This window comes from Dipodomys spectabilis, unplaced genomic scaffold, assembly GCF_019054845.1.
Source record: "Dipodomys spectabilis isolate Male_0828 unplaced genomic scaffold, ASM1905484v1 ptg000081l, whole genome shotgun sequence".
Classification (NCBI taxonomy): Eukaryota; Metazoa; Chordata; class Mammalia; order Rodentia; family Heteromyidae; genus Dipodomys; species Dipodomys spectabilis.
In genome coordinates this window covers 16,913,615-16,926,736 of record NW_024870758.1, presented here as the reverse complement: position 1 = coordinate 16,926,736, position 13,122 = coordinate 16,913,615, and positions in this window count along the sequence as shown.

Genomic DNA, 13,122 nt, shown 5'->3' with positions numbered 1-13,122 from the left:
AGGGCATTGCTTTTACTAGCTGATGGTAGGCTCAGCTGGAACGTGATTATCAGGCAAGAAAGACCAGCAAGTAGGCAGATTACAAACACTGAATTTCTTAATAATGAGGACCAACTTTACCTAAGAAGAGAGAGTTCTAACTGTGAAGACAAATATCCCCAAATATCCCAGACACACGGAATGTCCTGAGGACCTGCTCCCACTCCTCTGGTTTGTAGTAAATACTGGTGAGGCAACTAGAACTGCCAGTCTATTTTCTTCATCTACAGAAACTACTACCAGATCACTGATGGCTGCTGGACTTAGATACCTCAAGACAAAAAGCATGTGTTAATGACAAGTCACTGAAAATGATTTATTGAGCGTATTGGTTTCCATGGCAAACTAGGCAGATAGGAGAGAATTCTTCCTTTAGGCATACCTTCTTCTAATCAGAAGCTGTTTCCAAAATTTTAGAGAGGGGAGATCTCAAAAAAGAGAAAGGTCTTTTTATAATTAGGGAAAGAAGATAAGCAGAAATAGAGTCATTCAAATGTTAGACAAGAATGTGACTTACGTGCTCCAGTGTGATAAGAGAATAGATCATTTAAGATTTAAAGTACTTTTCTGACTCTATGCCACAGTTTATCACATACAACAGACTGCAGAGGTATACCCTACCAGGGCTGGGAATGTGGCTTAGTGGTAGAGTGCTTGCCTAGCATGCATAAAGCCTTGGGTTCGATTCCTCAGTACCACATAAGCAGAAAAAGGCAGAAGTGGTGCTGTGGCTCAAGTGGTAAAGTGCTAGCCTTGAGCAAAAGAAGCTCAGGGAAAATGTCCTGACTTCAAGTCCCAGGACGGGCAAAAAAAAAAAAAGTGTATCCTACTGCACCCCCGATCTGCTAAAGAAAAAAGTAGAGGAAAATTTGAACACTGAAGGATCTATTCTAAGCTGGTCCAAAGCACACAGAAAGTTTTCTTAGTGTGGTAAAGCCAGATAACAGCTCTCTCCCAGGATGAAGAAGTAGAATCGTGTTTTTTTCATGCTCAGTAGAAAACCCCTTTCCCTAAACATGGAAAACATCAGAACAGAATTCTGATATTCACTAGCAAAATGAGGGTGTGGAACAATGAACCGTGCTTGGTTAATCCTCTATCTCATTGAGGAGACCTCCAGGAGGGCATTCTCTTGGAAAAAAGGTGTTCCTTACCTTGGTCTTCTAACTACAGAAAAAGTCCTGCAGCAAAAGCAGATCATGGCAAAATGCTCATGTTCTAGTTGAGGTGAAACAAGGTGGCACTGCTTCCATGAACTTTCTTACTGCGGATGAGTGTCTTTTCCATGTCTATTTATTACTGTTTTCACATTTTTTATGTGCATTTCTTTGGCCATTTCATTTTTTAAAATGGGACCTAAGATTAGGGTTAAAGTACTGCATAGGATTCCTAGACTCCAAATGGCTTACATGCCTGACAGAGAACATATTTATGTTAGATCAGCTTCAGTCAGGCATGACTTAATGCTGTTGCCTGAGACTTCACAACTGTCTAGCTCTGTCTGTCTATCTGCCTGTCTGTCTGTCTTTCCTTCCTTTTACCTTCTTTCCTTTCCTCTGTCTGTTACCTGTCTCTCTCTGTGTCTTTCTATCTGCTCACCGGTCTCTATTTCTATCTATGTCTTTGAAGGTGGAAAAGGGGTAATGTTTTTTTTCTGTACTGGTGTGTTTTATCCCCCCCCCCCCCAATTTTGAGCTGCTTTCATCTACCCCTAAGAAAGAATGCAGTGAAAATAAGGGATTGTTGGGGCGGGGGGGGGGGGGGGTCCTGAGTCCTTCTAACTACTTTCAGACAGTTAGAAAGAGAACAGAAACCCCTCAAATCACTTCATGTGACTTCGACATTCAGAATGTCCAAGCAGAGTGGCAAAGGAGGTGGGGCAAGGGGAAGGAAGGGGGAGAGCTGCAGGAAGCCATCTCTTCTAGTGCCAGAGGGCTGGAGGGAAAGCCTCAGCCCATGGGAGGGGCAGGTCATGAAGAAGGGAGATGTAGGCTGAAGAGCAAAAGGGAGAAGGGCGTTACCACTGCCCTTGGAGAATGGAACCGAACACCTAGGAGCAGTAGTTTTCACAGACTATAGACACTTGCAATGCTGTGGGCAATATACTCAAAGAAGCCTTCATGGTGTTCCTGGTACAGCTGCGCCTCTTCATCCTTAGACTTTACCCTCCTGAAATACTGGCGTGGACTAGGCTGAGAAGCAACCTATATTAAATCAGGTGTCTTTAAACAAAAACTCACATAAAACAAGGCTATGTATTGATCACTTTCTGCAAATGTGATCAGAGGCTGTAGGATGTATGTCTTAGGGGTTCTGATTTGGTATTCAGGGGTCTTGGTGACTTTGGGGAGCATGGTACCAGCAATCAATAGGAAGACCATCAATTACTTCAAAAGGATGAACCCACTAGGTCACAGACGTGTCACAGCGGTCAGTGGTCCTTCTGTGGGAACTTGCACAAGGACCAGAGTGCTAGTTCTTACAGGGCCTCCCTGCCTCAGCAAGCTGCCTTACACATACACCCTTGACATGGGCACATGGGAGGGCTGGCAGGGGGTGGCAAAGGTGGAAGAGTAATGCACACTTGTGATGGTGCCATGCTCCTGAGCCATCTACCACAGACTTTTACCCTTGGTCTTTCTTTTGTCCAGATATATAGAAAACTGCTCATGCTAGCCTCAAAAAGATTTGTAAGATTTTCTACTTTCTTACTCTCATCTCCCCAACATATAATGGCAAAAATAAAACAATCTGACACTGGTACATTTCCCAAGGCCTAAGCTGTCTCCTTAGAGCCAAGGTTGCCCTGATAGGAGTGATGTAAAACATGGAAGCAGTTATCTGGGGCTCCCACTCGGGCCATTCCCAGAATAAAATCCTCAAGATTCATGGGGGAGTGAAGAGTAAATAACATGGCCCACAGTCAAGTCAGCTTTTGCTGAGTTGCTTTTTAAGAATGTATCTATGTAATGATTTAGGGCCAGGTAATGATTTATTTTAAAAACCACAAATACAAAAAATAGGTTTGCCATGTGGCATTGTAGCAGAAAATGCTTGTAGTTCTAAATGCTCAGAGATAGAACTTATTTCAGGCATACAACTCTTATCTTTGGTTGAGATGGAGAGTCTTGTGCCCAGGTCATGTGTTCTTTTTAAAATAAAAAAATACTTTTTTAGATGTGGTCTTTCTATGTAGCCCATGATGGCTTTGAATTTGAGTTTTTTTTTTTTTTTTTCTGAACTAGCCTCACAAGTTTTGGGATAAGAAGTGTGTACCAGGAAGTGGCGCTATAGCTCAAGTGGTAGAGTGCTTGCCTTGAGCTGAAGAGCTGGGGGACAGCGCCCAAGCCCAGAGTTCAAGCCCCATGACAGACAAAAAAAAAAAAAAAAAAGTGTGTACAAAAGCAATTATTGGACAATATTTTCTTTCAAACTTAATACTTATAAATAATTGACATATACCAAATTCACATATCATAAAACAATAACTTATTATATAAAGAGTCATAACTGATATAAAAAAATAGAATGTAAGAACATGAAAAGACATACCTAAACAAGGAAGACCTATTTATCACGAATAACCTTCATCTTTCGGGTTAACCTTAAATTCTAACCCAAATGTTGTAATGAATAAAATTAAAGAGGTATTAAAGCAAGAGGGATACCTTGAAATCAGCAGCAAGGCAGTCTAGCATAGACAATAGTAATGCTATTTTTGACTGATAGGATACGACTTTCCCCATGATAGAATGTCTTAGTGAGGAAATAAGCCCTTAGCTTTTGTCTGCGCTTGGCATACAAGAACTTCTATCTCTCAGGATTGAAAATACTCAGTGTTAACTAGTACAGTGGTAGAAATGCTCAGCTAATAGGGTATGCGAGGTATGTAACATTTGCATCAGGATTATTTCTGTATTTCTAAATGGGCTTGAGCATCAGAGACAGTTAAATTCTAAGTGAGCACTAGAGGGCGCCAGATCCCTATGTGATGAATCCTCCTTTGTCCAGGAGCTGAGCCTAGCTCCAGCCCTCACTTGACATCCCCTGTAGACCTGTGAATTGAGGGCTCAGCCAAGTCCACAGACACAATTATACACAGATTATAAATTCAACAGCCACAGACTTTAGGATAAACTGTTTCACATTAAAAAGGATTTAAGAGATCTATTATCTAACCACCATGTGTGAATCTTGTTTGGATCATGATTCAAGCAAGCTAGCTTTTAAAAAGGTATTTGTAAGACAACTAGGGGAATTTGACGATAAACCAAGTATTGTATTTTATTGTGAAATTATTCTTTATTTTTTGGGGTGTGATAGTATCTTGGTGATGCTAACTTTCTTCATGTATTGGAGATATACACAGAAGAATTGTGTGTGTGTGTGTGTGTGTGTGTGTGTGTGTGTGTGTGTGTGTGTGTGTGTGTGCCAGTCCTTGGGCTTGTGTGTAGGATCTGGGTATTATTCCTCAGCTTTTTTTGCTCAAGGGTAGCACTCTAACACTTGAACCACAGCTCCACTTTTGAATTTTGGGTGGTTAATTGTAGATAAGAGTGCCAGGGACTTTCCTGCTCCAGCTGGCTTTGAATTTCGATTTTCGAATCTCAGCCTCCTGAGCAGTTAGGATTATAGGCATGAGCCACCAGCACTTGGCACACACAGAAGAATTTCTGCATGAAATTATATGACATTCTAAAATGTTCAGGAATAGGGCTGGGGAGTGTAGTTCAGTAGAAGAGAACTTGCTTAGCATGGGCAAAGATCTGGATTTGCTCATGGTACTGCAAAACAAAGTAACAACAAATATTTCTCACCCCCTTCTAATTCCCTCACAATAAAAAATACTTTCTCCTTTCTCCCCCCCCATCTCTGTCTGTCTCTCTTTCTGTCTCTCATTTCACCCCTACTCCAGCATGTGTATGTGTGTAGCAGTGGGAATGACAGCAGAAGAGATAAGATAAATAATAACTGATAATTATTAGAACACAAGTTCATTATACCATCTCCTCTGCTTTTGTATCTGAATTTTTCACTACAAATGAAAAGAGAAATAAGTACTACGTTCTTACAAGGTTTATAGTTTTGATTATTGTCATTTATGGCAGATTATATTTTCTAGTTTGTAAACTCAGATGTTTGAGAATATTTGACCCTTTCCATTACAATCAAATTCAATCTAGTTTGAGCCTCTATTCTGTTAGACATCTGAGTAAATACCCTTCAGTTCAGAATGGTCTTGCATTGAGTTGTCGAAGACTTCATTTAGGATAATCTGGTACCAAGAAGCTCAAATGAGTGTGTGTGTGTGTGTGTGTGTGTGTGTGTTTTCCCGAACTCTGGGTCTGGGCGCTGTTCCTCAACTCTTCAGCTCAAGGCTAGCGCTCTACCACTTGAGCCACAGCACCACTTCCGGCTTTTTTTTCTGCTTATGTGGTGCTGAGGAATTGAACCCAGGGCCTCAGCATGCAAGGCAAGCGCTCTACCACTGAGCCACCTTCCCGGCCCCTCAAATGTATTTTGAGTGAGTGTGTGTGTGTATGTGTGTGTGTGTGTGTGTGTGTTAGTGGGAGGGCATGGGTGAATGGAAAAAGGAAAAGTGGACTAGTACAGTCATAATACTCAATGTATGTGTGTGAAAAAATGAAATGGGAAACAATGTGATGAGCGGGGACAGGGATAGGTGAGGGGGGATGGAGAATGATAGAAGGAATGATTCTGATCAAGATCTGTACACTTAATTTGACCCATTAAATGGTAGCTCCCTTATATAACCATTTGAAGATAAATAAAGAGTGAAAAAGTGAAAAACTGAAAACAAAAAGATAAGCTGGGTTTTCCCACCTTTGCCTAACAACAACAGAGTTGCTGAGTCAAACCAGGGAGTGAGTTGGGGCTGGGTCTTGACTACCATTTCCTTCCTCCTTCCCTTCCTCTCTCCCTCCATCCCTCTCTTTTTCTCTTCCTTTGACTTGGTAGGTGCTCTACTATCGGAGCCACACCTTCAGGCTTGGTTGCTACCGCATCAGTCAGATGACCATTGCAAAGCCCCTGATCTTCCTATGGGCCAGTGTGCCATGACAGCCAGATTGACTGACAAGGTTTCTCCAGATCCACCTCCTCAAAGCACCGCTGAACCTTTCTTGGGCCAGGTAAACAGGCAGAGCTTCCCTTTGGGCTTTCTCAGCCCTGTCTCTTAGTCCTTTCTACCCACTGCTCAGTCATCAGATGTGTCATGGAAGGCTAGAGGAATTCAACAGGACTTTTGCTACTTCTGCTCATCTCGAGCAAGCACTCACTGCTTTCAATTTCTTGACAAGTCTGGAGGCATTGGGGTTCAAGCCTCAGGAGAAAGAGACACATTTTAGCTTCTTTTATTATATATGTATATATACACAATATACACATATGTATATACATGTATATATATGCACATATATACATGTGCATATATGTACATCTATGTATATATTTAAATGTACATTTATATGTATATATGCACATATATAAATATAGACAAGTATATACATATACATATATATTTATTGTAGAATGGAGGTGATACTCAGGGTTTTGTGCTTGTTAGGCTGATGCTTCACTACTTGTTTTTGCTGGTTATGTTTGAGATTGGGTTTCATGAAATTCTTCTCTGGCTGGTCTCAAACTATGATTGTTCTGACCTTTCTGATCTCAGCCTCCCAAGTAGCTAGGATTATAGGCATGGGCCACCAACACCCAGCTTACAGGGCACCTTCTCAAGAGAACATTGAAGTGCCTACTATCTGTCCTTGTAGCTGGTGGTGTCCCTTTCTTGTCTGGGGGGGTGCAGGTTTGACACATAAATCTTTTATAAACTTATGATATCATCATGCTAAAGTCCTTCAGAAGTCTGGAGGTTGAGAAGATTCATGGGTTCACAGAAATTATGAAAAAGACTTTCGTCAACACATATAATAATAAAACATGATTCTACTGAACAACTTCAATTAAAAACTGAATATTTCCTCCTCATAAATGAACAAGCTAGGAAAGCAATAGTCAACAGAGGTTAAGAATGAAGGTAGGGGGCTGGGAAGGTAGCTCAGAGGTAGAGTGCATGCCTTGCAAGCATGAGGCCCTGGGTTCGATTCCTCAGCACTACATAAACAGAAAAAGCCGGAAGTGGCGCTGTGGCTCCAGTGGTAGAGCGCTAGCCTTGAGCTGAAGAGCTGAGGGACAGTGCCCAGACCAGAGTTCAGGCCCCATGACAGGCAAAAAAAAAAAAAAAAAAAGAATGAAGATAGAGTGCACCTCTGTATATCACCTTTTTAATAACAGTCAAAACAATCTAAAAAAAAAAGAATGTAGATTGTATATATCTCCTATTTATAGAGTTTTGCTTGCCTTTTTATTTCTTTTATTTCTTTTTTTCTTTGGTGCTAATCCTGGGCTTGAAATCAAGGCCTGGCCTGGGCGCTATCCTGAGCTTTTTTGCTCAAGGCCAATGTTCTACAACTTGAGCCACAACTCCACTTCTGTTTTTTTTTTTTTTTTTTTGGTGCTTAATTGGAGATAAGAGTCTCACATACTTTCCTGCCTGGACTGGCTTTGAATGGTGATCCTCAGATCTCAGTCTCCTGAGTGGCTAGGATAACAGATGTAAGCCACCAGCATCTGCCTTTGCTCCTCTTTTTATAGCATTTTCTTTTGGATCTCATGAGTTTTGAAAAAATAAATACCATTTCGGCATTTGAGGAACTGCTATACTGCTTTCCAGAGTGGCTGAACATATTTACATTTCCACAAATAGTCACATCCCTGCCAGCATCTATTTGTTAATTTTCTTGATAATGGCCATTCTAACTGGAGAGATGGAATCTCAATATTGTTTTGACTTGCAGTTCTTTTATTGCCAGAGATGTTGAGCATTTCTTCATGTGTCTATTGGCCATTTTTATTTCTTCTTCACAGAAGTCTCTCTTTAAGTCTTTAGCCCACTTATTAATGGGGTTGTTTCTTTGAGAATTTGTTTTGGGGGTTTAATTTTTTTGAGATCTAAGTATATTCCCTATGACCCAGCAATCCCACTCCTGGGCATTTGTCCAATTGTCCACAAAACATGCCACATTAAAGCTACCAGCACAACCATGTTCATTGTAGTATTGTTTACCATAGCCAAGATGTGGAATCAATCCAAATACCCCTCAGTGGGCAAATGGATCAAGAAAATAGGGTATATACAACAATGGAATTCTATGGTACCATCAGAAAAAATGATATTGTCTGTTTCATAAGTAAATGGGAAGACTTGAAAAAATATTAAGTGAAATAAGCCAGACCCAAAGAAACATAGGTTGCAAGATTTCCTTCATTTATAGTAATTGGAATATTCCTATAAATCATAATGGAAGGTAAAAGACAAAAAATTACACTTGAACATGATAAATTAAACAGGACTCTAAATATTCACACAGTGACACCAAAGGAGGATATTCTTAAGAGAAGATCACAAAGGCTCAATAGCTATGTGGATATGATCATAAAAAATGATGTTTATTGAACTGAACTCAAAGCCATGGAAACAAGAGTTTTCTTGTACTTTTACTTTTGTCCCCCTTTGTCATTGTTTTTGATTTCTGTACCTTTTGTCTTGTATGAAGTTTATCTGTTTTGGGGAGGGCAAGGGAGAGCACAGAAATTGTGGGCAGGAAGTGGTGCTGTGGCTCAAGTGGTAGAGCTCTCGCCTTGAGCTGAAGAGCTCAGGGACGGTGCCCAGGCCCAGAGTTCAAGCTCTACAACTGACAAAAACCACAAAAAACAAAGAAATGATGGGGCAAAGGGTGAACAAATGCAGCAGTGAATTCACTAGACAGTATGTTGAAAATGAACCATACAACTTGTGGGGGATGGGGGTCAAAGGGGAAAAACAGGGAGAAAACAAGGGAAGACATGACACTGTTCAAAAAGAAATGTACTCATTACCTGGCTTATGTAACAGCACATAACCTTTACAATAAAAATAAATACAAATTAAAAATATAAATTTAATGTTTTGTGTTATTTTGAATTCTTTATTGACTTTAGAAGTGGGATGAAAAATACTTAATAGAAGTATGTCCAACATTACTCTGTCCTAGTGAAATAGGTTCAACAAATTATGGCACCAGCATATTTGTTACTTTGGTTTGTTAATAGTAAGATGTACTTTTAGTAAAACAGATGTTTTCCAATAGTTTTGGGAAAAAATACACAGAAGGTAGGTTCTGAGCTAATCCTGAATATATGTCTTTTCATTTAGGGGTGAGGCATAAATTTAGTTAAGGTTTTTAAACTCTAAATTTTCTTATCAATAAAAGTAGCCAACATCTGCAGTGCAATGCTTGGGGAAGGTTAAATAAGAATATTTATATAAAGCATATAAAGAAAATTAACCCTTTGTATGAAACTTATACATGGCAACTGTTTTTGGTATTAAAAACACCAAAACAAACAGAAAACCTTTTATGTGATTTTTGCATATAGCTATTGCTTTCTTCTAAGACTTTCTAAGTTATTAGCTCATGTCTTAAAGGGCCACAGGGAAATCTGGATGCAGCCCCAGGCACTGAATCTACCACAACTTAAAAAAAATTCATTCTTTGGTGTTTATTCTGAGGTATCTGGGGTCTAAATTCCTTTGATATGTGAAGAAATAACTGCTTTTGCTTTTATTCTCAGTATGGTTCATCCTTTATGAACTGTCAGTGGAAAGGAAGCAGATGAAAGGCGAAAATTCAAGCCCATAATATCACCATGGCCTCATGAAACAGGAAAAGAAACCCAAACAATTTATAGTGGACAAGCTTCCAGATGTTGGTTGCCAGGGCCTTCTGTTCAGATTGAAAAGAAAATCCAAATAAATACCATGTTCTTCTCCTGCATTTGTCAGAAAAAGAAAAGTCACTTTTCTCATCCCTCTCTGCCTGGATGGCTTTGGCATTCTGGATAGGAGAGGAAGAAAAATCACTGCTCTACTTCCCGCAGGTGGTTTGACAGTGATTCCATGCTGACCTGGCTTCTGATTCCTCTTTGCTCATAGATATTTGATTTCAGCTCCCTGGTTAGCAATGTCCAACTTTGCAATCATCTTCCTTCCAGAGGTGGTAAGGTATTGGTCAGGTACCAAGAATTGTCTTATAGTAAGAAACTTCAGTCTCATAAACACATGCTTCTCTGTCCAGATGCAATCTGTTAACTAATCTTATGCACCCAGACAGTTTCATTATGGTTTAATGCATTAATTTTTTTTAAAGGGAATTTTCAAAACATAGTTTTGTGGGCACCAATATTAGTTTCCTGTTGCTTCTATAAACTGTATGATTACATTAGATTCTCCCAGATAACCCAGATAATCCCCTTATTCCCAATCCTTAACATATTTATATCTTCAAAGTCATTTTTTTAGGTAAGGCAATATTTTAGGGTTTTGGGGATTAAAATGTGGATGTCTTTGGGTGGCATCATCTACTTGTCCTCTAAAAACTTCCATCTACCATGTAAAATGCATTCACCTCATTCTATATATTCCCCAAATTTCAACCCATTATAATACCAAATCAAAGTCCAGTCTCCTCTAAATCTCATCAGGTAGAGATCCCAACTCATGATGCACAGGTTCTACAGTCCATTAGTAGGCAAGACTCCTCTCCATCTGTGTGCCCGTGACACTCAAGAATCATGCTATCCATTCTCACATAGGATTGGAATAGGGATAGAGTGACCAATATAGACATCCTACTTATAAAGGGGAGAAAATGGAAGGAATAATAGCTCCAAGCCACTTTAAAACCCAGCTGGTCAAACATCCAGGTTCAAAGCCTGGAATCATTTTCTGTGTTTTGCAGCTCTGCCTTCTGGGATGGAGGCTCTGTCCTTAGGATCCTACTTTTTTCTTCATGAAGGGTAACATGTGTTTGCAGACGAATAATTTTCCTGCCTCTGGAATTGAGAATGCTGACAGTCTTTTTTTTTACATTTCCTCGCTGTCTCTGCAACAAATACCTAAGGTAATCAGCTTATGAAGAGACAATATTTGTTGTGGCTCAGAATTTCTGAGTGCTTTCAGTTTGTGTACAGTTGACCTTGCTGTGTTTGGGGCCTGTGGTGCAGACTGAATGGCAGAGCAAGCAGCTCTCATGGCAGCCAGGAAACAAAAACAAGAACAAGGTGAGAGGGTCCCTTCATTCTCTTCTAAGAGAAGGTCCCACTGATGTAGGCCCCTACCTACTGCCACACCTCTCAAAAGCTTCACCACCTCCAATAGTACCATGGACTGAGGAACTCATCTTTAACATATGGGCCTTAGGTAGAGGACATTTTAGCTCCAAATGACAGCTGTCCCTTTAGACTGAGGTGGCAGTATTTCTGTTACTTTAATATTCTGAAGAACTTTGTAGGTCTCCCACACATGGCATAGGAATTTAATCCATTAGATCAAAGTCTCCTCTGCAGATATTTCCTGACTTCTGCTGAGAGGGTTGAGAGGGAGTCACGAGTCACATGGGAAGCTCTTCAGATAATCCTCTCTGTGACTGAATAGTCTCACCTTTGCTTCTTTCTAAACACTAGCAGAAATAAAATTGCTCAGCTACAGCCTCAACTTCCTTTTCAGAGCATGGTGACTAATGGCAGTGTTTGACTAAGTTGGGCCTCCTAAAACATCAAGAACTGGCTTTTCTTTAACAAATCCTTCTTCAGTTTAGCTTTTTCCTCTTGCATTTTACCATAAAAAGCACAAAACAGGTCACTCCTTCAGCACTTTGGAAATCTCTTGACTTCATCTTGAAGCTTATTGTTGTAAGTGTGATCACTGCACAACCACAGGACACAGTTCACTGAAGTTTTCTGGTACTGTATAAAAGGATTCCTTAGCCGGGCGCTGGTGGCGCATGCCTGTAATCCTAGCTACTCAGGAGGCTGAGATCTGAGGACTGTGGTTTAAAGCCAGCTCCAGCAGGAAGGTCTGTGACTCTTATGTCCAATAAACCACCAGAAAACCAGAAATTACGCTGTGGCTCAAGTGGTAGAGTGCTTGCCTTGAGCTGAAGAGCTGAGCTCAGGACAGCGCCCAGGCCCAGAGTTCAAAAAAAACAAAAACAAAACAAAAGGCAAAAAAAGGGATTCCTTTGCCTGTAGTTTTAAATCATCATCTCCCCAGTCTTTCTTAAATGTTCATGTTTCCACACACAGTCTCTTCACATCTTAGGTGTCACTAGAGATTATAGCATTTTTCACCTCATGTTCCCTACTTTTTTCTTGAAGCCTCACTAGCAGAAATACTAATATCTACATTTTCAGGAAGTGGCACTGTGGCTTAAGTAGAGCACTTGCCTTGAGCTGAAGAGCTCAGGAACAGTGCCCAAGTTCAGAGTTCAAGCCCCACGAACCCCTCCTCCCCCACCAAAACAAAACAAAACACTAGCTACTCAGGAGGCTAACATCTACAGGTTTGCAGTTGGAAATCAGCCCAGGCCTTAGCCTCCCAAGTTCTGGGATTGTATTTCCAGCAATAGTTTATCAGAGGTGGGGAACCTTTCAGCCAACAGCCATTTGCATATTTATAACATTATTCAAGGGCTATACAAAATTGTCAATACAAGCAGCTCAGCTAAAGGCAAATGACAAGAAGCATAATTGTCTGTCCTGTCATGGAAAAAATGATTTTGGGGGCCTTATATGGTCTGCGGGTCTTATATAGCCCAGATGCCAACCTCCTCAATCCCTGCTAGACAATGCAGAGTTTTTCTATTATGTCCTTAATATTTTCTCCACCCTGTCCATTACACAATTCCAAACCCATTTCCATATTTTAGGTATGTGGATAAAAATCTGTATTCATTTTCTACTGCTTTTGGAATGAATTGCCAAAAAAACTTAGTGACTTACAACCAATATACAAGTTATTATGTTTGAGATCAGGAGTATGAAAAGTATGAAAAGTATCCTGAGGCTAAAAGCAAGGTACTATGAGAGCCGGGCACCAGTGGCTCACACCTGTAATCCTAGCTACTCAGGAGGCTGAGAACTGAGGATCATGGTTCAAAGCCAGCCCAGGCAGGAAAGATT